The sequence below is a fragment of the Balaenoptera physalus genome (assembly GCF_965194825.1).
Source record: "Balaenoptera physalus genome assembly, chromosome: 7".
In the NCBI taxonomy this organism is placed as follows: Eukaryota; Metazoa; Chordata; class Mammalia; order Artiodactyla; family Balaenopteridae; genus Balaenoptera; species Balaenoptera physalus.
In genome coordinates, this window is record NC_138886.1 from 25,375,741 (window position 1) to 25,397,709 (window position 21,969).

Below are 21,969 nucleotides of genomic sequence, written 5' to 3' on the forward strand. Positions count from 1 at the left end.
GGTGAAAACGTGAATGCGAATGCCCAGAACAACAAAGGCAGCAAGTGGTTTCCCTTAGGACGGAAGGGGGAATGTTGAGCCAAGTCACGGGCTGGGAGTCATGGGGAAACAATGAGCAGGACAGTAGCAGCAGACCCCAGGGGAGGGGTCCCTCCTGGGGGCAGACCTATCGGAATTAGCCCGGGGCCTACAAGGACAATTCTTGTAGAAAGATTTTAGTTTTGATGATTTTCAAACAGCTGGATTACCAGGATGCAGGCTTGTGAGTTGTAACTATTTCTAGAGCAGGAGTGGGCAAACTTTCTCTGTAAAGGGCCGATAGCAAATATTTTAGGCTTGTGGGCCCAAAGGTCTTTGTTGCAACTACTCAACCTGCTCTTGTAGTGTGAAAGCAGGAATACACAATATGTAAATAAATGAGCATCGCTGTGTCCCAATAAAATTTTATTTATGGACACTGAGATATGAAATTCGTATAATTTTCACATGTCATGGAATATTCTTTTTTGATTTTTTAAAACCATTTTAAAATGAAAAAACCATTCTTATCTCATAGACTGTAGAAAACAGATGGGCTGAATTTGGGCTGCAGGCTATATTTTCTCAACCTCTGTTCTGTGGCAATGCTTCTCGAGCTATATATGGTAAAGGACGAATTTTTCTTTTAATTTCCAAGTTTTCTAAGTTAGATACTTTTGTAATTTTATATCAAAATTGGCTGCTAGAAAAAGGAAAAGGGAAACAAAAGAGCTCTAAAATACAAGTCTACTGACAATTGACACCGCTGTTTCTAATGCATACTCTCAATGTCTGAACTTAACTTACCAAGGACTGGACCATCTGAGTGTGTGACCCACACTTTGGGGGGCCCTGTAAATCTTAAGTAACTGTTTTGTTGATCTAAAAATCAGTTAGCACATCAGTTATTTAAAGTATCATCTAGTGTTTTTGAACTGCTTAAAGTTTGCGGTTTTCAGACAAAGGCAAACAGTCCTCCTTTCAGTCTTGTTTGCCTGTTCTCAAGGAATCTTCTGTTGCCCCATGATGGGTTGGCAAAGGCACACTCACCTAGGAGCTATAATTCTATATAATAAATATATTGTAAAAGATAAACATTGCTATCAGTATTTCTCAGGCTCTGCTCCTAACCTCTCAGTCCCCTTCAAATTCCCACCGGCCATCTGGGAGGCCCTGTGTTGAGTCTGTCCAGTGCCCTGTGGTCTGCTGTTCACTTCCTTGTCTGCTCTGAGGTCTGGGTTCTGACATCTGCACAGCTTCTACCATCATCATACCTGTGACAGCATGATGGCTGTTCTTCCCTCCTCTCTGGAGATGACCATTTGGTTCTCCTCTTCAGCAGCCATGTCTACCTTACTTTGGACCATGCTAATGTGCTCCTGCAGCCTTCCCAAGCAGAGAAAGCCATAAACACCAATGCCCTATGGCTCATTTTCACACAGGAATCACAAAGACCAGTCTTGTACGATGTCACCCAGTTGTACTTCAGCCTCATCTCTCTAGACTGCACAAGAGGAGGTCTGAGTGGCAGCATCTAAGCTGTGTTCAGAACCCCCTTCTCTCCAGCCTCAGATTACTCAATTTGTACCAAACCATGGGCACCAATTCTCTCCTTCCCGAGGCATCCATTTTAACTGTGCAGTTTAATGAGTTTTGACAAAACGTACATACCCATGTAGCCATAACCCTAAGATAAAGATACATTTTCATCAACCCCAAAAGTTCCCTTGTGCCCCTTTGCCATCAGTTTCCGTTTCTACTTCTGGCCCCAAACAACTATTGATCTGCTTCCTGTTGATATATGTGATTTTTTTAAACAACTTTATTGGCATATAATTGCTTTACAATGTTGTGTTAGTTTCTGCTGTATAACAAAGTGAATAAGCTCTATGTACACATATATCCCCATATACCCTCCCTCTTGTGTCTCCCTCCCACCCTCCCTATCCCACCCCTCTAGGAGGTCACAAAGTATGGCGCTAATCTCCCTGTGCTATGTAGCTGCTTCCCACTAGCTATCTATTTTACATTTGGTAGTGTATATATGTCCATGCCACTCTCTCACTTCGTCCCAGCTTACCCTTCCCCCTCCCCGCATCTTCAGATCCATTCTCTACGTCTGCATCTTTATTCCTGTCCTGCACCTAGGTTCTTCAGAAACTTTTTTTTTTAGATTCCATATACATGTGTTAGCATACGGTATTTGTTTTTCTCTTTCTGACTTACTTCACTCTGTGTGACAGACTCTAGGTCCCTCCACCTCACTACAAATAACTCAATTTCATTTCTTTTTTTGGCTGTGTAATATTCCATTGTATGTATGTGCCACATCTTCTTTATCCATTCATCTGTCAATGAACAGGTTGCTTCCGTGTCCTGGCTATTGTAAATAGTGCTGCAATGAACATTGTGGTACGTGACTTTTTGAATTATGGTTTTCTCAGGGTATATGCCCAGTAGTGTGATTGCTGGGTCTTATGGTAGTTCTAGTTTTAGTTTGTTAAGGAACCTCCATACTGTTCTCCATAGTGGCTGTATCAATTTACATTCCCACCAACAGTGCAAGAGGGTTCCCTTTTCTCCACACCCTCTCCAGCATTTATTGTTTGTAGAATTTTTGATGATGGCCCTTCTGACTGGTGTGAGGTGATACCTCATTGTAGTTTTGACTTGCATTTCTCTAATGATTAGTGATGTTGAGCATCCTTACATGCGTTTGTTGGCAGTCTGTATATCTTCTTTGGAAAAATGTCAATTTAGGTCTTCTGCCCATTTTTGGATTGGGTTGTTTGTTTTTTTTGATATCGAGCTGCGTGAGTTGCTTGTATATTTTGGAGATGAATCCTTTGTCAGTTGCTTCCTTTGCAAATATTTTCTCCCATTCTGAGAGTTGTGTTTTCGTCTTGTTTATGGTTTCCTTTGCTGTGCAAAAGCTTTTAAGTTTCATTGGGTCCCAATGGTTTATTTTTGTTTTTGTTTCCATTTCTCTAGGAGGTGGGTCAAAAAGGATCTTGCTGTGACTTATGTCATAGAGTGTTCTGCCTATGTTTTCCTCTAAGAGTTCTATAGTGTCTAGCCTTACATTTAGGTCTTTAATCCCTTTTGAATTTATTTCTGTGTATGGTGTTAGGGAGTGTTCTAATTTCATTCTTTTGTACCTGTCCAGTTTTCCCAGCACCACTTATTGAAGAGGCTGTCTTTTCTCCACTGTATATTCTTGCCTCCTTTATCAAAGATAAGGTGACCATATGTGCTTGGGTTTTTCTCTGGGCTTACTATCCTGTTCCATTGATCTATATTTCTGTTTTTGTGCCAGTACCATACTACCTTGATTACTGTAGCTTTGTACTATAGTCTGAAGTCAGGGAGCCTGATTCCTCCAGCTCTGTTTTTCTTTCTCAAGATTGCTTTGGCTATTCGGGGTCTTTTGTGTTTCCATACAAATTGTGAAATATTTTGTTATAGTTCTGTGAAAAATGCCAGTGGTAGTTTGATAGGGATTGCATTGAATGTATAGATTGCTTTGGGTAGTATAGTCATTTTCACAATGTTGATTCTTCCAATCCAAGAACATGGTATATCTCTCCAACTGTTTGTATCATCTTTAATTTCTTTCATCAGTGTCTTATAGTTTCTGCATACAGGTCTCTTGTCTCCTTAGGTAGGTTTATTCCTAGGTATTTTATTCTTTTTGTTGCAATGGTAAATGGGAGTGTTTCCTTAATTTCTCTTTCAGATTTTTCATCATTAGTGTATAGGAATGCAAGAGATTTCTGTGCATTAATTTTGTATCCTGCTACTTTACCAAATTCTTTGATTAGCTCGAGTAGTTTTCTGGTAGCATCTTTAGGATTCTCTATGTATAGTATCATGTCATCTGCAAACAGTGACAGTTTTACTTCTTCTTTTCCAATTTGGATTCCTTTTATTTCTTCTTCTTCTCTGATTGCTGTGGCTAAAACTTCCAAAATTATGTTGAATAATAGTGGTGAGAGTGGGCAACCTTGTCTTATTCCTGATCTTAGAGGAAATGATTTCAGTTTTTCACCATTGAGAATGATGTTGGCTGTGGGTTTGTCACATATGGCCTCTATTATGTTGAGGTAAGTTCCCTCTATGCCTACTTTCTGGAGGGTTTTATCATAAATGGGTGTAGAATTTTGTTGAAAGCTCTTTCTGCATCTATTGAGATTATCATATGGTTTTTATCCTTCAATTTGTTAATATGGTGTATCACATTGATTGATTCGCGTATATTGAAGAATCCTTGCATTCCTGGGATAAACCCCACTTGATCATGGTGTATGATCCTTTTAATGTGCTGTTGGATTCTGTTTGCTAGTATTTTGTTGAGGATTTTTGCACCTATGTTCATCAGTGATATTGGCCTGTAGTTTTCTTTTTCTGTGACATCTTTGTTTGCTTTTGGTATCAGGGTGATGGTGGCCTTGTAGAATGAGTTTGGGAGTGTTCCTCCCTCTGCTATATTTTGGAAGAATTTGAGAAGGATAGGTGTTAGCTCTTCTCTAAATGTTTGATAGAATTTGCCTGTGAAGCCATCTGGTCATGGGCTTTTGTTTGCTGGAAGATTTTTAATCACAGTTTCAATTTCATTCCTTGTGATTGGTCTGTTTATATTTTCTATTTCTTCCTGATTCAGTCTCGCAAGGTTGTGCTTTTCTCAGAGTTTGTACATTTCTTCCAGGTTGTCCATTTTATTGGCATATAGTTGCTTGTAGTAATCTCTCATGATCCTTTGTATTTCTGCAGTGTCAGTTGTTACTTCTCCGTTTTCATTTCTAATTCTGTTGATTTGAGTCTTTTCCCTTTTTTCTTGATGAGTCTGGCTAATGGTTTGTCAATTTTGTTTATCTTCTCAAAGAACCAGCTTTTAGGTTTACTGACCTTTGCTATCGTTTCCTTCATTTCTTTTCCATTTATTTCTGACCTGATCTTTGATTTCTTTCCTTCTGCTAACTTTGGGTTATTTTGTTCTTTCTCTAATTGCTCTAGGTGTAAGGTTAGATTGTTTATTTGAGATTTTTCTTGTTTCTTAAAGTAGGATTGTATTGCTATAAACTTCCCTCTTAGAACTGCTTTTGCTGCATCCCATAGGTTTTGGGTTGTCGTGTTTTCATTGTCATTTGTGTCTAGGTACTTTTTGATTTCCTCTTTGATTTCTTCAGTGATCTCTTGGTTACTTAGTAGTGTACTGTTTAGCCTCCATGTGTTTGTATTTTTTACAGTTTTTTCCTGTAATTGATATCTAGTCTCATAGTGTTGTGGTCAGAAAATATACTTGATATGATTTCAATTTTCTTAAATTTACCAAGGCTTGATTTGTGACCCAACTTATGATCTATCCTGGAGAATGAGCACTTGAGAAGAAAGTGTATTCTGTTGTTTTTGGATGGAATGCCCTATAAATATCCATTAAGTCCATCTTGTTTAATGTGTCATTTAAAGTTTGTGTTTCCTTATTTATTTTCATTTTGGATGATCTGTCCATTGGTGAAAGTGGGGTGTTAAAGTCCCCTACTATTATTGTGTTTACTGTCAATTTCCCCTTTTATGGCTGTTAGCCTTATGTATTGAGGTGCTCCTATGTTGGGTGCATAAATATTTACAATTGTTATATCTTCTTCTTGGATTGTTCCCTTGATTATTTTATAGTGTCCTTCTTTGTCTCTTGTAATAGTCTTTATTTTAAAGTCTATTTTGTCTGATATGAGAATTGCTACTCCAACTTTCTTTTGATTTTCATTTGCATGGAATTTCTTTTTTCATCCCTTCACTTTCAGTCTGTATGTGTCCCTAGATCTGAAGTGGGTCTCTTGCAGACAGCATATATACGGGTCTTGTTTTTATATCCATTCAGCCAGTCTATGTCTTTTGGTTGGAGCATTTAATCCATTTATATTTAAGGTAATTATCAATATGTATGTTCCTATTACCATTTTCTTAATTGTTTTGGGTTTGTTATTGTAGGTCTTTTCCTTCTCTTGTGTTTCCTGCCTAGAGAAGTTCCTTTAGCATTTGTTGTAAAGCTGGTTTGGTGGTGCTGAATTCTCTTAGCTTTTGCTTGTCTGTAAAGATTTTAATTTCTCTGTCGAATCTGAATGAGATCCTTGCTGTGTAGAGTAATCTTGGTTGTCGGTTTTTCCCTTTCATCACTTTAAATATGTCCTGCCACACCCTTTTGGCTTGCAGAGTTTCTGCTGAAAGATCAGCTGTTAACCTTATGAGGATTCCCTTGTATGTTATGTGTTGCTTTTCCCTTGCTGCTTTTAATATTTTTTCTTTGTATTTAATTTTTGATAGCTTGATTAATATGTGTCTTGGTGTGTTTCTCCTTGGATTTATCCTGTATGGGACTCTCTGCACTTCCTGGACTTGATTGACTATTTCCTTTCCCATATTAGGGAGGTTTTCAACTATAATCTCTTCAAATATTTTCTCAGTCCCTTTCTTTTTCTCTTCTTATTCTGGGACCCCCATAATTCGAATGTTGGTGTGTTTAATGTTGTCCCAGAGGTCTCTGACCCTGTCCTCAATTCTTTTCATTCTATTTTCTTTATTCTGCTCTGCAGTAGTTATTTCCACTGTTTTATCTTCCAGGTCACTTCCGTTCTTCTGCCTCAGTTATTCTGCTATTGATTCCTTCTAGAGAATTTTTAATTTCATTTATTGTGTTGTTCATCATTGTTTGTTTGCTCTTTAGTTCTTCTAGGTCCTTGTTAAACATTTCTTGTTTTTTCTCCATTCTATTTCCAAGATTTTGGATCATCTTTACTATCATTACTCTGAATTCTTTTTCAGGTAGACTGCCTATTTCCTCTTCATTTGTTTGGTCTGGTGGGTTTTTACTTTGCTCCTTCATCTGCTGCGTGTTTTTCTGTCTCCTCATTTTGCTTAACTTACTGTGTTTGGGGTCTCCTTTTCACAGGCTGCAGGTTCATAGTTCCCGTTGTTTTTGGTGTCTGCCCCCAGTGGGTAAGGTTGGTTCAGTGGGTTTTGTAGGCTTCCTCGTGGAGGGGACTGGTGCCTGTGTCCTGGTGGATGAGGATGGATCTTGTCTTTCTGGTCGGCAGGACTGCATCTGGTGGTGTGTTTTGGGGTGTCTGTGAACTTATTATGATTTTAGGTAGCCTCTCTGCTAATGGATGGGGTTGTGTTCCTGTCTTGCTAGTTGTTTGGCATGGGGTGTTCAGCACTGGAGCTAGCTGTTTGTTGAGTGGAGCTGGGTCTTAACCTTGAGATGGAGATCTCTGGGAGAACTCTTTCCGATTGATATTACGTGGGGCCGGGAGGTCTCTGGTGGTCCAGTGTCCTGAACTCGGCTCTCCCACCTCAGATGCTCAGGCCTGACACCTGGCTGGAGCACCAAGACCCTGTCAGCCACATGGCTTTTGGGAAGTCTAAGGTCTTCTGCCAGTGTTCAGTAGGTGTTCTGTAGGAGTTGTTCCACATGTAGATGTATTTTTGATGTATTTGTGGGGAGGAAGGTGATCTCCACGTCTTACTCCTCCACCATCTTGAAGGTCCTCCTCAAGATATTTTAGACATGCCCATCTTTTGGGGCCACCAACGTAGGTGAAAGTAAAGGTGGAGTCTGAGTATCTGAAATCAAGCAGGGTGCAGTCATCGATATACATGCTTTTTACCAGCCCTAGAGTTTAAGGTAAATGGAATCATATAATATATATTCTGTTGTGTAAGGTTTCTTTTAGTCAGAATAATGTTTTTGAGATTCATCCATGATTTTGCTTCCATCAGTAGTTTGTTTCTTTTTATTACAAAGTAGAATTCCATTATATGAATATGTGACCATTTGTTTATTTATTCACCAATTAACATCTGTATAGTTTCCAATTTTGAGGTCTTGTGAATAAAACTGCTATGAACATGCATTTACAAGCCTGAGGTATAAGTAATATTTTTATTTCTTTTGAGAGTGAAATTGTTGAGTTGTATAGTAAATGTATGTTTAACTTTGTACAAAACTACCAAAGAGTTTTCCAATATTGTTTAATCATTATGTTTTCACCAGCACCATAAGAGAATTCCTATTTTCTCCAAAACTCACCAGCACTTACTATTGTTTGTCTTTTTAATTTTAGTAGACTTGTAGTGGTCTCTTATTGAAGTTTTAATTTGCATTTTTCTGATGGTTAATGTTGTTTTATGCTTACTGGTCATTCTTATATCTTATTTTGTGAAGTCTGTTAAAAGCTTTTGCACTTTTTGAATTGGGGCTATTTGTCTTACTATTGACTTATGAGATTAGTAGATAGATAGATAGATAGATAGATAGATAGATAGATAGACAAATATCCTAGCTATAAATCTTTTGTCAGATATATGTTGTACAAAAAATTTTTTTCCCAGTATGTGGCTTGCCTTTTCATTTTCTAAATGGTGTCTTGTGACAAAAAGAAGATTTTACTTTTGATGTAATACAAGTTTTTATGTTTTCCTTTATGGTTAATGCTTTTTTCTATCCTGTCGAAGAAATTTTTACCTACACCAAGATTAAAAAGGTTTTATCTCATGTTTTCTTCCGGGGAGATTTCAAGTTTTAGCTCATGTTTAGGTCTATGATCCGTCTCAGATTAATTTTTAATTGTTGTATGAGGTAAGGATCAAAGTTTACTTTTTAAGTGTGGCTATCCAATTATTCCAGTGCTGTTTATTGAGAAGATTATCCTCTCCCCTTTGAATTTCCTTGTTGAAAATCAATCAACCATATATGTTCTTTTTCAAAATTGTCCTGGCTGGTCTAGATTTTTGCATTTTCAAATAAATCTTAGAGTTGAATAAAATTAAAGTGTGGCAATTTTATTGATTATGTTGAAGCAATAGATCAGTTTTGAGAGAAATGAAATACTATATTGATTCTTCCAATTAATGAGCATGGTATATCTCTTGATTTTTTGGTCTTCTTTAATTTCTATCAGCAATGCTTGCTAGTTTTCAATGCAGAAGTCATGCACATATTTTGTTATATTTACTGTTGTATTTATTGTTATAGTTATCTGTTATATATTTATAAAAGACTGTCAGTACAAGTTTGAAAATAGTGGTGATATCCTTACCTTGTTCCCAGTCTTAGGAGAGAATGCATCTAGTCTTTCACAATTGATTATGATGTAAATGTTAGGTTTTTATACATGGTCATTGTCAGACTGAGAATGTTACCTTCTATTCCTAATTTGCCAAGAATTTTTCAAATCATAAATGAGTGTTCAATTTTATCAAATATTTTTTCTGCATCTACTGAGAAAATCATATTATTTTTCCCACTTATTCCTTATATGTTAAATACCATTTGTTGATTTTTTTATTGTTAAACCAATCTTACATTCCTGAAATAATTCCTAGTGGGACATATTGCTGAATTTAGTACCCTACTACTCTGCTAAGGAATTTTGTGTCTGTTGAGGGGTTTCCTGGGACATGTGATTTTTTTTTTTTTTAACATTTGAAATGTTCCCAGTTTATTGCTGTCAAGAAAAATGCCTCTTATGAACATTTATATACATTTATATGAACAGTTACACAAATACAAGAATTTCTCTGGAATATATACCTAGGAGTAGAATTATTGCTGTAAATATGAGCATTTTCAGTTTAACTATCAAAGTAATTATCAAGCTGCTTTCCAAAGTACAAACCATGTAGAGATTAAATAGATAAACCATAAAAGAAAAGGTTAGTAAATACACTAATTTAAGTTAAGAACTTTTTCATTAAAGACAACATAATGAAAGGAAAAGACAAGCAACAAACTGGAAAAAGGCATCTGCCTACATTTAATTAACAAAGAATTAGTATACTTAACACATAAAGAATTATGAATCGATGGGGGAAAAGATAAACAACTTATTAGGAAAAAATATAAACAAACATATCACAGAAGGAAAAAATAAAATGGGACATGTGATTTTTAGCGATAAAACTGGGAACAGCCCGAGGCAAACCTCATGGTTAGTTACACCAGATATTACTCTCTAAATATTAGTCTCTTTTCTCTTAATATCTTGTCTGGTTAATATCTTTGTCTTAATATCAAGGCAATACTGGAGTCATAAAAATAAGAAGTCTCTCTACTCCTCCTTTCTGAAACATTTTGTAGAATTGGTATTTCTTCCTTAACTGTTTGATGAAATTCCCTAGACAAACCATTTATGCCCAGACTTCTTTTGTGGACAAGTTTTTAGTTACTAATTCATTTTTTTAGTAAATGTAGGGCTATTGTATTTTCTATTTCTTCTTATTCCATTTCTTCTCATTCTATTCCACATGTGAATTGTAGACAGAATGATGGCCTCCCACAGCTGTTAACATCATAATCCCAGTACCTGTGAATATGTTGTGTTACACAGCAAAGGGCAATAAAGTTGCAGATGAAGTTAAGGTTGCTAATAAACTGACCCTGAGGTGGCAAGATGACCCTGGATTAGCCGGGTGGACCCAATCCAATCACAGGAGTCCTTATAAGTGGAAGAGTGAGGCAGAAAAGAGAGAACCAGAGAGATGGCAACATGAAAAGGAAGTGGTTCAATGTTGCTGGCTTTGAAGATGGGAGAGTTGGGCCATGAGCCAAGGAATGTAGGTGGCCTATAGAAGCTGGAAAAGAGAAATATATGGATTGTCCTCTAGAGCCTCCAGAAGGAACGCAATCCTGCTGATACCTTGAATTTAGCCTAGTGGGACACATTTCAGCCTTCTTACCTCCAGAACTCTAAGGTAATAAATTCGTGTGTTGTCAAGCCATTAAGTTTAGAGTAATTTGTCACAGCAGCAATAAAAAAGTAATAGAGCATATTATAAATTTGTCCATTTTATCTGAGGTATCAAATTAGTTCCATAAAATTGTTTATAACATAAACTTATTAGCACTTGAATGTTCATAGGATCTGTACAGACAGCCTCTCTTTTATTGCTGATTTGATAATTTCTGTCTTCTTTCTTTATATCTTGATCATTTGAGTTTGAAGCTTATTAATTTTACTGATCTTTTCAGAGAATAAGCTTTTAATTTAGTTTTTGTTACTTTTAGTCTGTTTCTATTTTATTTACTTCTATTCTGACCTTTATTATTTCCTTCCTTCAACTTGTTTTGGATTAAATATGTTCTTTTTTCATTTCTTAAATGTAAGTTTAGATAATTGGTTTAGACCCTTTTAAAGACAATTCTCCATGGATATCTCATGTTTCTGCACATTTTACGAGCAGAAGCACTACCTGTCCTGGTCTGGACCATCTTTTCCAGGATATTTGTATGGTAAACAGTTGTGGAGAATATAGTGTCTCCTGCCAAAACAAAAGACAGGTGTGTTTACTGTTCAATATTATAAATATAATGTCTCCCTCTGGGGCATAGGCTACTATCCATTATAAAAGATCCAGGTTTCCTAAGCTTGGGTTTCTTCTCCTGTAATGTAACTCACTGCATGTTCAGATGTCATCTGGCCCTTTCTTCATCACCCTGTGGGAATTGGGACTCAGGGAATCATCACAAATGCTGATATTCTGGCTACTGCTATTGCTGTATACTATCAAGTTCTTTGCCTCTGACTCAGGAGTGTTGTGTCTTGCACCAGCCTTCATGAAACCATGGGAGCTTATTTGTTAGCTCACAAGGAGGGAAAAATCTCAGACCACTCACAGCACTTATGGTTGGTCGTTTCTTCTTTTAATATAAACATTTAAAGCTATTACTTTTCTTAGAAGTACTGCTTTAACTGCATCCCACAAATACTGGGTTTTTGAAATTGTATTTCAGTTCAATATATTTTCTCATTTTTCTTGTGATTTCTATATTAATCCATGAGTTATCTAGAAGTGTGTATAATTTTTCTAAATATTGGAAGATTTTTTAGATATCTTCTTGTTGCTGGTTGCTAATTTAATTTTGTTGAGGTCAGAGAATATTCTGTAGGATTGAAATCTTTATATTTATTGAGACTTGCTTCGTGGTCCATAATACAGCATATATCAGTGAATGTCCTATGTGTACTTAAAAGGAAAGTGTATTCTTCCATTATTTGACATAATGTTCTATGAGTTTCAATTATGAAGTTGGCTGATAGTATTGCTCAGAATTTTAAAACTGATTTCTTTCCATATATCCTACCAATTATTTAGATAGAAATGTTCAATACTACAATAATTATAGATTTGTCAATTTCTTTTTTCAATTCTGTATATTTTTGTTTCATAAAGTTCTGTAATCAGGTGTATATAGATTTGCAAATGTCAGGTCTTCCTGACAAATCCACCCTTTTATCATTATGAAACATTCCTCTTTATTTCTGTTAATAATCCTTGTGTTAATATAGTAAATCCAGCTGTTTATACTTAGTGTTCTGGGTACATTTTATCCATCCTCTTACTTTTTTAACTTTATGTGTTTTTATATTTAAAGTGTGTTTCTTGAAGATAACATATTGTATCTTGTTTTTTTACACATTGTGACGATCTTTGCTTTTTAACTGGAGTGTTCAGACCATTTACATGTAATATAATTACTGATATGCTTGGGTTTAAATCTACCATCTTGCTCGTTGTTGTTGCTGTTGTTTGTTCCATCTGGTCTCTGGGTTTTTTTCCACTCTTTTCCTGCCTTCGTTTGGGTTAACTTAGTACTTTTTTTTTTTTTTTTAAAGTCTGCTACAGAACTTTTTTTTTTTTAATGTTTATTTATTTATTTATTTATTTATTTATTTATTTATTTACTTATTTATTTTTGGCTGTGTTGGATCTTCGTTTCTGTGCAAGGGCTTTCTCTAGTTGTGGCAAGCGGGGGCCACTCTTCATCACGGTGCACGGGCCTCTCACTATCGCAGCCTCTCTTGTTGCGGAGCACAGGCTCCAAACACGCAGGCTCAGTAGTTGTGGCTCACGGACCCAGTTGCTCTGCGGCATGTGGGATCTTCCCAGACCAGGGCTCGAACCCGTGTCCCCTGCATTAGCAGGCAGATTCTCAACCACTGCGCCACCAGGGAAGCCCAAACTTAGTATTTTTTAGTATTACATTTTATCCCCTCCCTTTGCTTAATTTTTAGTGGTTGTTCTAGGGTTCAGACTATAATTTTATCTTAACCTATCACAGTCTATATTTGAAAAATACTGAATCATTTCATGTTTAATGTAATAACTTTATAATAGCATATTTCCATTTCTTCATTCTTGTCCATGGTTCCCTACCGCTAAGAAGTGACCCTTCTGGGGCCTCTACTGAATGTCCCAGGTGTGCAGTGAGGTCTCTCCACTGTGACTGGTTGGAACTACAATGTCTCCCATCCTTGTGTGAGCTCTGGGATTGTTTAGTTTATGCTCCTGCATAGTTTTTCTTTGCTTGGTCTCATGCAGTTTCACCCTTTATATATGTAGACTTATATTTAGTCAAATATTTGAGGAAACATCTATGCATTTTCAGGATGGAGACATGATCACTCGATAACCCAAATTACACCTGCAGTGGATTTGAGTGTCTTTGGGATGAAAGATACATCAAATAATAATCTGCTGCTGGAACAGCCATTCGGGATCTCGGAGGCATCTTTTGTTGGAATTTGTATTGAGTCTTGGGACACAAAATGCAATGGAAATTCATAAGCATCTGCTTTTAGTTGGGGGCTCAGGTTTGGCCACCCAGGGATAAATCTAGACACTTAAACCATATCAACCAAAAATCGTTGAGCTCCTGATATGATCCAGTCTCTGTACTAAGCATCATAGGTAGTAAGTTGAATAAAACATAGTCCCTGCCCTAACTAGAGGGAGAAAAACACCTAAAATGAATAAACATACAAATGAAATTCTGTGATCATCACTACTGGATGGGGTATTAATAAAGCTTTAGGAAAGTATAAGTATCTGAATCTTTTGTTTTGCTCGAACAGGGGAGCCAAGAATAGCTTTAGAAAACAGGAAGCATTTGAGGAGAGCTTTGGTGAATGAACAAAAGTTCTCAAAGGACAAGGCAAGAGGCATTTCCAAAAGAAAGAAACAACATGAAAAGGGGCACATAGACATCATGCTCATGGCCACAGTGCCCATGAAGGCCCTGACCTTCCCAGTGACTTCCCAGAGAGGCTGAGTAACACAACCCAGAAAAGTGGAGGAGTTAATGCTGCTGGGATAGATTTTGCCTGTCATTAGAGTCAGGAGACAAGAAAGGATGGGCCAAGTCACAGTGGTTCCATAAGCCTTTCTGAGATTTCCCACGTCGTCAAGCAGCCTACTATGTTGTCTTGAGAAGCTATAGCCAGCTCAATAAAGTATCATATTTGCTATTCTTCTTTCTCTGTCTCATTTCCTTTTTTTCCCCTCACTTTGCTTCCCTGGATTATGCTTGTCAATGAAACATCGCCAGGTGAGCTTTGCCTCTGACTCAACACTGTGGGAAATCCAAGTTATATCAATGTGACCTATGTTGGATACATAGTAGGCACTTAATTAATATCCTCTTTCTTCCCTCTTAGCCACATATCTTGTTCTTCCTGTACCTCATATGTTTTATGAGGCTCAATTGAGATAATACATGAGGAAGTATTTTGTGAATTCTTTTTGTGAAAAGCAGTTATGCTGCACAAGTATAAAGCATCATTACAAAGTAGCTGACACAGTGAGGATAACCAATTCAGTGACTTTGCTTTCATGTGAGGGACAGGCTTACGTGCTCTTACTCACCACCACGTCTTTTTCCTAGCTGGGCTACCTTGGGAAAGTGGCTTCTCTTCTCTGAGCTCCAGTTTCCTCATCTCTAAAATGGGGATAACCATATCTAATTCACTCATTGTTATGAGGTTTTTTTTTTTCTTTGTTATGAGGTGTTAATAAAATCATACATATGAACATGCTTTGTAAACTCTAAAGTGCTATGGAAATGAAGGAAGTCATTGTTATTACCGGAAAGGTAGCAGCTCAGTAAATACTTGTTGAATGAATAACTAACTGCTTGTGAAATATAGAAAATTCTAGTAGTGCCCAGGTCTTGATGTAAATTAGCCATGCATCCTTGTTCTCAACTTACAGATCTCCCTGAGAATTTGGAGCAAGAGAATGGGAATCAGAGGCCTTATTCTTGGTGAATGCATTAACCATTGCTTCTCTGGGTGCTGTGAATGCAGTTCAAATGTAAGGTAGGAATAACAGTGTTTTGGGAATGGTAAAATATAATAGAGCCACTTATTCAGTTGACATGGGAGTTGAGTTGGCAATCACTTCAAGGATTTATACTTATAATTTATATTTGTTGTTTGTATAGTTTTTATATTACTTATATCAATATATTATTTAATTTCCCCAAACATCCCGTGAGGTAGTTGTGAATTTCCCCATTTTCAGGTAAAGAAACTGAGATTTAGAGAAGTTTGACAACTTGCTTCAAATGCAAAAACTAATAGTTTTGTGGAACCAATGTTTGAAACAAGATCTGTCTCATTCCCAAATCTGTACTTGTTCCTCTGTGCCAGACTGCTGTCTCAAAGTATTGTCCTCCCTCTCACAACTTTCTTATTCCTTTTCAAATTGTGCCCTCCAAAATCTATATGACACCAAAATTGAGTTCCTAGAACCCCAGGGACAACTACAAAACCAAAAAATACATTGATTACCCATCGGTAGCTCTCAAGAAAAAAAAAATTGCTTTGTAGTGTTTGCCAGTTTCCATGGTGTAAATATTTCTAGCATGTAAATACATCAGCATGGCTGATTGAAGCTACCAGTTTACATCACTGAATGCAAAGTTAGAAAGAGATGTACACAACCAGCTGTCACAAGCTAGCACATGCTAGATCCAGCACACCACCACCTTCAGCCGGGATCTCAGCATTCCACAAACCACATTGGGGCAAGAGATGATTACAGTCCCTGTTTTCAAATGTGTTTGTTCATTGTTTACAGTTTATTTGGAAGACAAAAATGCCTACTTAGTAGAACACTCAGTAACCTTTTTTTACAGTTTGTGCTAAAACTCAGCTAGAGAAAACGTAGAGGTAAACAGATTAAATCTAAAGCCAGTAGTAATATAATCAGGTGCAACCCTTTAGGGAGGTAATAGAGTAATAAATACCAGGCTGTAAAGTTGTCCATAATTTGGACCAGTAATCCCACCGTAGGTCTTTACCTAAGCAACTATTCCTATTGAAGCAAAAACCAAGTGTCAGGAGTATTCATTGCAGTGTTACCTACAAAAGTAAACAAAGAAATAAATAAAACACCTACTGACTGTCTCAATATCCAGCAAAAGGTAATGGTTAAGTGTTAAAGCTGAAGTGTTTGCAGTAAACGGAATAATGGCCTCCCAAAGATGTCCATGCCCTGTTACATGACATGCAAAAGGGACTTACTTTGCAGATATAATTAAGGTTAGGAACCTTAAAAGAGAGAGATTATCCTGAATTATCTAGTTGGGCTCAAGACTATTATATGAGCCCTTAAAAGCAGAGAATTTTCTCTGACTGAAGCAGACAAATGTGGGCGAGGGGAAGTCGGAGAAATTCCAAGTACGAGAAGGATTTGATGCACCTTTGCTGGCTCTTGAGATATAGGAGCCTGCAGACAAGAACCCAAGTAGGCCTCTAGGAGTTAAGGGCTGGCCCCAGCTGAAAACCAGCCAGGATACGGTACCTCAGCCCTACAATGGTAAACAACTGAATTCTGCTAATAACCTGAATAAACTTGGGACCAGATTCTCCCCCAGAGCCTCCAGATAAGAGCCCAGACCACCGACATTGATTCCAGCCTGTGAGGCCCAGACTTCTAACCTTGGATCTGTGAGATAATATATTTATATTATTTTAAGCTTCTAAATTTGCAGCAGCAACAGAAAGAAACCTAATACAGTGCTATTCATCTATGTGAGATAATTATATTCAAATTTTAAGATGATCATTGTAAAGATCTTGTAGTAACACAGAGAGCGCTTTGTGAGATAATGATAAATGATAAAACAAAGATTGTTCCATGAATTCTTCATAACCTCTCACAGTAAAAATATATGCACATGAAGTCCAGAACAAAAAGACAATATGCAAAGATAGAACTTGGAGAGGGGAACTTCCTTCTTTAAGGGTCTAAGCATCACTTCTTAGAAGAACTTGCATGGATCTCCTTGATGAGAAGGTACTCACTTTTTCCAGCGAACTGGCATTCCTCAAGGGACCAAGGTACTCGGGAGCTGCAGCTGAATCTCTGACACCTTTTCTCCAACTACAGAGACAATGAAGCCAATGATAGAGTCTTCTCAATGCTAAATTTTTCTGTGATCTTTTCTTTCTTAAACCCCTGGCACATGCTACCACCTGGCAAACACTCACAGGTGCTAAAAAAGTGTACAAGCACAAATGAATATGAAAGGAGAGCTTGGAAAAGGATAATTGTGTTACCTCTGGCAGTTATTTTTTTCATTTGTGGTTGTGATTTGTCTATTGTTTACTGATCATATTTTCAAGTCTGGAATTTGTCCTCTGAGTTAATAGAATTAAGCACCCTTTGCCTTCCCGGGAGAAGAGCCTAAACCAGCAGCTTGTCTGCAATCCTGGTTGCCATACAAACACTGGTGATCTCCCCACCCCACCCGAGCTGCTTCAAGAAGGAAGAAGGGAATGGTGGGTGCAAACTGTGTTGGAATATTATGTTCTGAGGTGAACAGAACTGTGTAACCGAAAGAGAAATTTCAATTTACACAAAATGATTCAAAGATCACGTATACTCCCCACCCAGCTGGGGGCTGGGAGAGGGTGTCCTATGTTGCCGCAAACCAGTACTGCCTCGAGTGCTTGTTATTGGAGTAATATCTCCAAAATGACAGAGGCAAGTGGCATCCACTACTGGATCTAACGTAGGCTCCCTGGAAGCGGCCGCTTTCACTTCCAAGTCACGCTTTGAGAGTGATGTGGGCAAATCATCCGTGTCCGGAAGAGCATGATCAGGAAAGCAATGATTACTAATGTCTTGTGGGCCCAGCGCTGTGCTCAGCCCTTGGCTTATCTCATTGATATGCCCATTGGACAGATGAAAAAACTGAGACACAGAGGCAGAGAAGTGACTTAGCCAGAGTCATACACGCAGCTCTGTCTACGCCTGATACTTCCTTTGCATCACGTTACCTTTCAGACCCTAAGAAAGTGAGGGGTCAGGAAATCGAGTCATTTAAGATGTGACTCAGCACACTGGCTATGTCTCCTCTGGAGAAGGGACAACAAAAGTCACATAAAGTGGCCTCGAATTTCAGAAGGGCTGCCACAAGGACAAACAAACAGAATTCTTCTGTGTGGGTCTAGAAAACTAAAGAGGTTTGGTGGTGGGGCTGGGGGAGAAGTGATGAGACAGAAAAATACCTTCTAGCAATGACAGCTGATTAGTGCAATGGGAGTGAGGGCCTGAGTCCCCATCAGTGGAGGGTCAAGCAGTGTCTGCTCCTGTAGCTCTCAGGGTCACACCACTGGAGGTGGGTTTCTGCCTTAGCTGGGCAGTCCCCCCACCTCAAAGATGCCGTGAGCTTGACGGTTCTGATTCCTCATTATGTCTACAAGTTAAGGGAAAGGAAACTAGCATTTCTGAAGCTCTCCGCTATGCCAGGTAATACGCCAGGCCTTCCTCATATGTCATCACATTTAATCCTCAAGCACCTGACTTCACCTGCTAGACAGGCAGCGAGGCAGACCTCACTAGCTCTATATCTACACTTACAGATTCAAGTGCATTGCCAGCAAAATTTGCGATGCCAGTTTCTATGGCAGGTGCCAGGCAAAGAGGACTGGAGACTGAAGTAATCACCCTGGCCACCAGCTCTCCTGAATAACCTGCCTCCTAGCTCATGCTCAGCAAAGGGCCATTCTCACTTCCAAGAGAACATCAACTGAGCCCAGTGGGCAGAAAAAGAGAAGGACGGAGAGAAGTCCAAATGTGAGGGTAGCTTTTCCTAGCCAGGGGATGGAGGTGTTGAATCTCTGTTTTGGTTTTGGTTTTTAGGATTAGTATTTTGTGTGTGTGTGTGTGTGTGTGTGTGTGTGTGTGTAACTGATACACTGTCTGTGTCCAAGATAAAATTTATCTTCTCTAATAGGCAGGTTCTGCTCTGGTTAAAATGACACAGAGGGATACAGACAATTCTCAAGACAATTTCTGTCTCTCTCCAGTGGGCTGGCAGACATGTCTCTCCTTCTTGTCTTCGTTCCTGCCTCTCCCACTGGCAGCTGGCCTGGTGGCACGCTGCAGATGCAGCCAAATGGCCAAGGAGAGCGGAGGGAAAGTGTCGGTGCAGAAAGCACCTCTGTATGAATGTGCAGAGTCACATGAAAGCAGAGATGGGGAGAGACAGGGGAGGACCTGCGTAGAAAGAGAGGGAGAGAAAGCAGCAGGGAGAGGGATGGATAAGACAGCGATGGGGAGGGAGGAGGGGGGAGGGAGCAGCAAGAGAGGAAAAACAGGGAGACCTGCTCCCAGAGTGGACACCTGTGGTGGCAGAGGGGCACAGTTGGCTTCTCATGCTGTTCTAGCTGTTCTGAGCAAGGGGGTCTCAGTCATCGCATTTCTACACCAGTGGAAATCAAGTACCAGCCTCACGTTCTAGCGGACACACATTGAGCCCTCCGTTCCCTTGAGCCCTTGTAGGATGGCACCTGGATTTAAGATCTGGAGGTACTTGGTGCTCACCCAAAGACCCAACACAGAGACTAAAATATCCTGCTTTCACCAGGCATGGGCAGTGTTCATTTTAGCACTTTCCAGAGATAAGGGCATTCTAGCCAATGGGCTCAAGGGTTATGGTCCCACTCTCAGGGTTAGCCACATCAGGGGTGGGGGTCTGGGGGCCGCATCAAGCCATCTTAGCCGAAGGAGCCCTCTTCAAATCACCCATCCGACCACGCTTGCTCAGATGTCATGCTCAACAAGTAGATTTCTGATTATTCACTTCTGCATCACCTCATTCCAAAACAGCAGTCACCAATGTGGCTGACAGAAAAATCTTACAAGAGTGCAGTGGTGTGCTTCACTCTGCTGTGCCAACTCAGGTCAGCTGGAACTAGGTTTCCCAGAATCTCCTTCACTGTTTGGTTCCAGGAGAAAGGGCCAAAAGAACTTGCATGGGATGCGGCAGACCAAGGTGAAGCAGCAGCTGTCACTTTCAGAAATCAGTCGTGATCAGAGAGGCACAGAGGTGCCCTGTGGGTCCCCACCCCTCCTCAGCTCTCCCTGGCTCCACATCCACCTGTTCCTCTGCAGGCTTACCACAGGTAGTGGGCTGCAGACCCACAGACGCTGTGGCTGCACAGAGGTGACCGCGACATCATTCGCACCACAGCCGCAGCACGTGCGCGGCAGACATGGAGTGTGGTGACTGGAGAAGAACATAAACTGACAAGGTTATGAAAACACAGAGGAAAGTATTTATTAGCATGTAGTAGATTTTTTGCATATTGCTTTTTCTTTAAATTGAAGTATAGCTGATTTACAATATAATATTATTTCAGGTGCACAGCATAGTGATTCAGTATTTTTACAGAAGACATACAGATGGCTAACAGGCACATGAAAAGATGCTCAACATCGCTAAGTGTTAGAGAAATGCAAATCAAAGCAACAAAGAGGTATCACCTCACACCTGTCTGAATGGCTTTCATCAAAAAACCTACATGTAACAAATGTTGGTGAGGGTGTGGAGAAAAGGGAACACTTTTACACAATTTGTAGGAATGTAAATTGGTGCAGCCACTATGGAAACCAGTAGGCAGGTTCCTTAAAAAACTAAAAATAGAGCTACCATATGATCCAGCAGTCCCACTCCTGGGTATACATCTGTATAAAAACAAAAACACTAATTCAAAAAGATTCATGTACCCCAATGTTCACAGCAGCACTATTTACAATAGCCAAGATATGGAAGCAACCTAAGTATCCATCAGCAGACGAATGGATAAAAAAATGTGGTATATATATATATACAACAGAATATTATTCAGCCATGAAAAAGAATGAAATTCTGCCTTTTGCAGCAATGTGGATGGACCTAGAGAATATTATGCTCAGTGAAACAAGTCAGACAGAGAAAGGCAAATACTACATGGTATCACTTATTTGTAGTAGATATTTTTCAGAGTAATTGGAGAAAACAAATCTTAGGAATACTATTGATAACTGATCTAGTATTTAGAGTGATCTGTGAGCAGATTAACAAATTGCCAAGTTTCAAAAGCTAATAATAACTATCCTAACACAAAAGGACTGTAGACTCCAGGTGTAATGGTGAGGTCCACAGAGAAGGGTCAACCAACTTTGTACAACAAAGAAGGAAAACTCGCACACAACCTGTGTAAATGCTAAACACCTGGGCTTACCTGGCTACGACTTTTTATCAATCCCTAACTGAGGAGGAATTTGGAAGAAAATATATAAACCCCATTTTTGAAATGTATTGAATACTATGCACACATGTATATTGTGGAAATGAGGAAGCATGCTGCAGTGCCTAACTGCACGGAGGCTGGCACAGACTTCCTGGGCTCAAATCCTGCCTCTGCCACTTACAAGCTGGGTGACCTCAAACTCTCTGGTCCTCAGTTTCCTCATCTGTAAGATGAGGGCACTGATAGTATATATCTCACAGAGATGTTTTGAATATTAAATGAGTCAAGATTCATAAAACGCTAAGAAGAGTTCTTGGCACATAGCAAATGCGATATAGTTGTTTGTCATAAAGGAACAGATTTCATTTTCATTCCATAATGTGAATTCAACCTTCCTAGTAAACTTCCTGCCCTCTTCCTAATTCTAGTTAGAGACTCTCTCTCCATACCTGCACCTAAGCATTGTTACAAATAGGTGGCGCTCCCCCGGTAATTGTGCGCAGGGGCATGGCGCTGAGGGCGAGCAAACGCTGGAGAGCCACTTCCCTACAGAGTTCTGCTTTGCAAAGACTGATTCCTGGCCTCCTTG

General features: G+C 39.0%; 2 long non-coding RNA genes across 2 annotated transcripts in view; both read left to right on the top strand.

Moving 5' to 3' along the window:
- Nucleotides 1-21,969, top strand: part of LOC309665097 — a 914,413-nt gene that overhangs the window by 745,436 nt on the left and 147,008 nt on the right. The window lies entirely within an intron of this gene.
- Nucleotides 1-21,969, top strand: part of LOC309665078 — a 71,655-nt gene that overhangs the window by 31,053 nt on the left and 18,633 nt on the right. The window contains exon 2 of the long non-coding RNA XR_014266194.1: nt 15,064-15,170. This is a non-coding gene — a long non-coding RNA (uncharacterized lncRNA). The remainder of the gene's footprint in view (nt 1-15,063; nt 15,171-21,969) is intronic.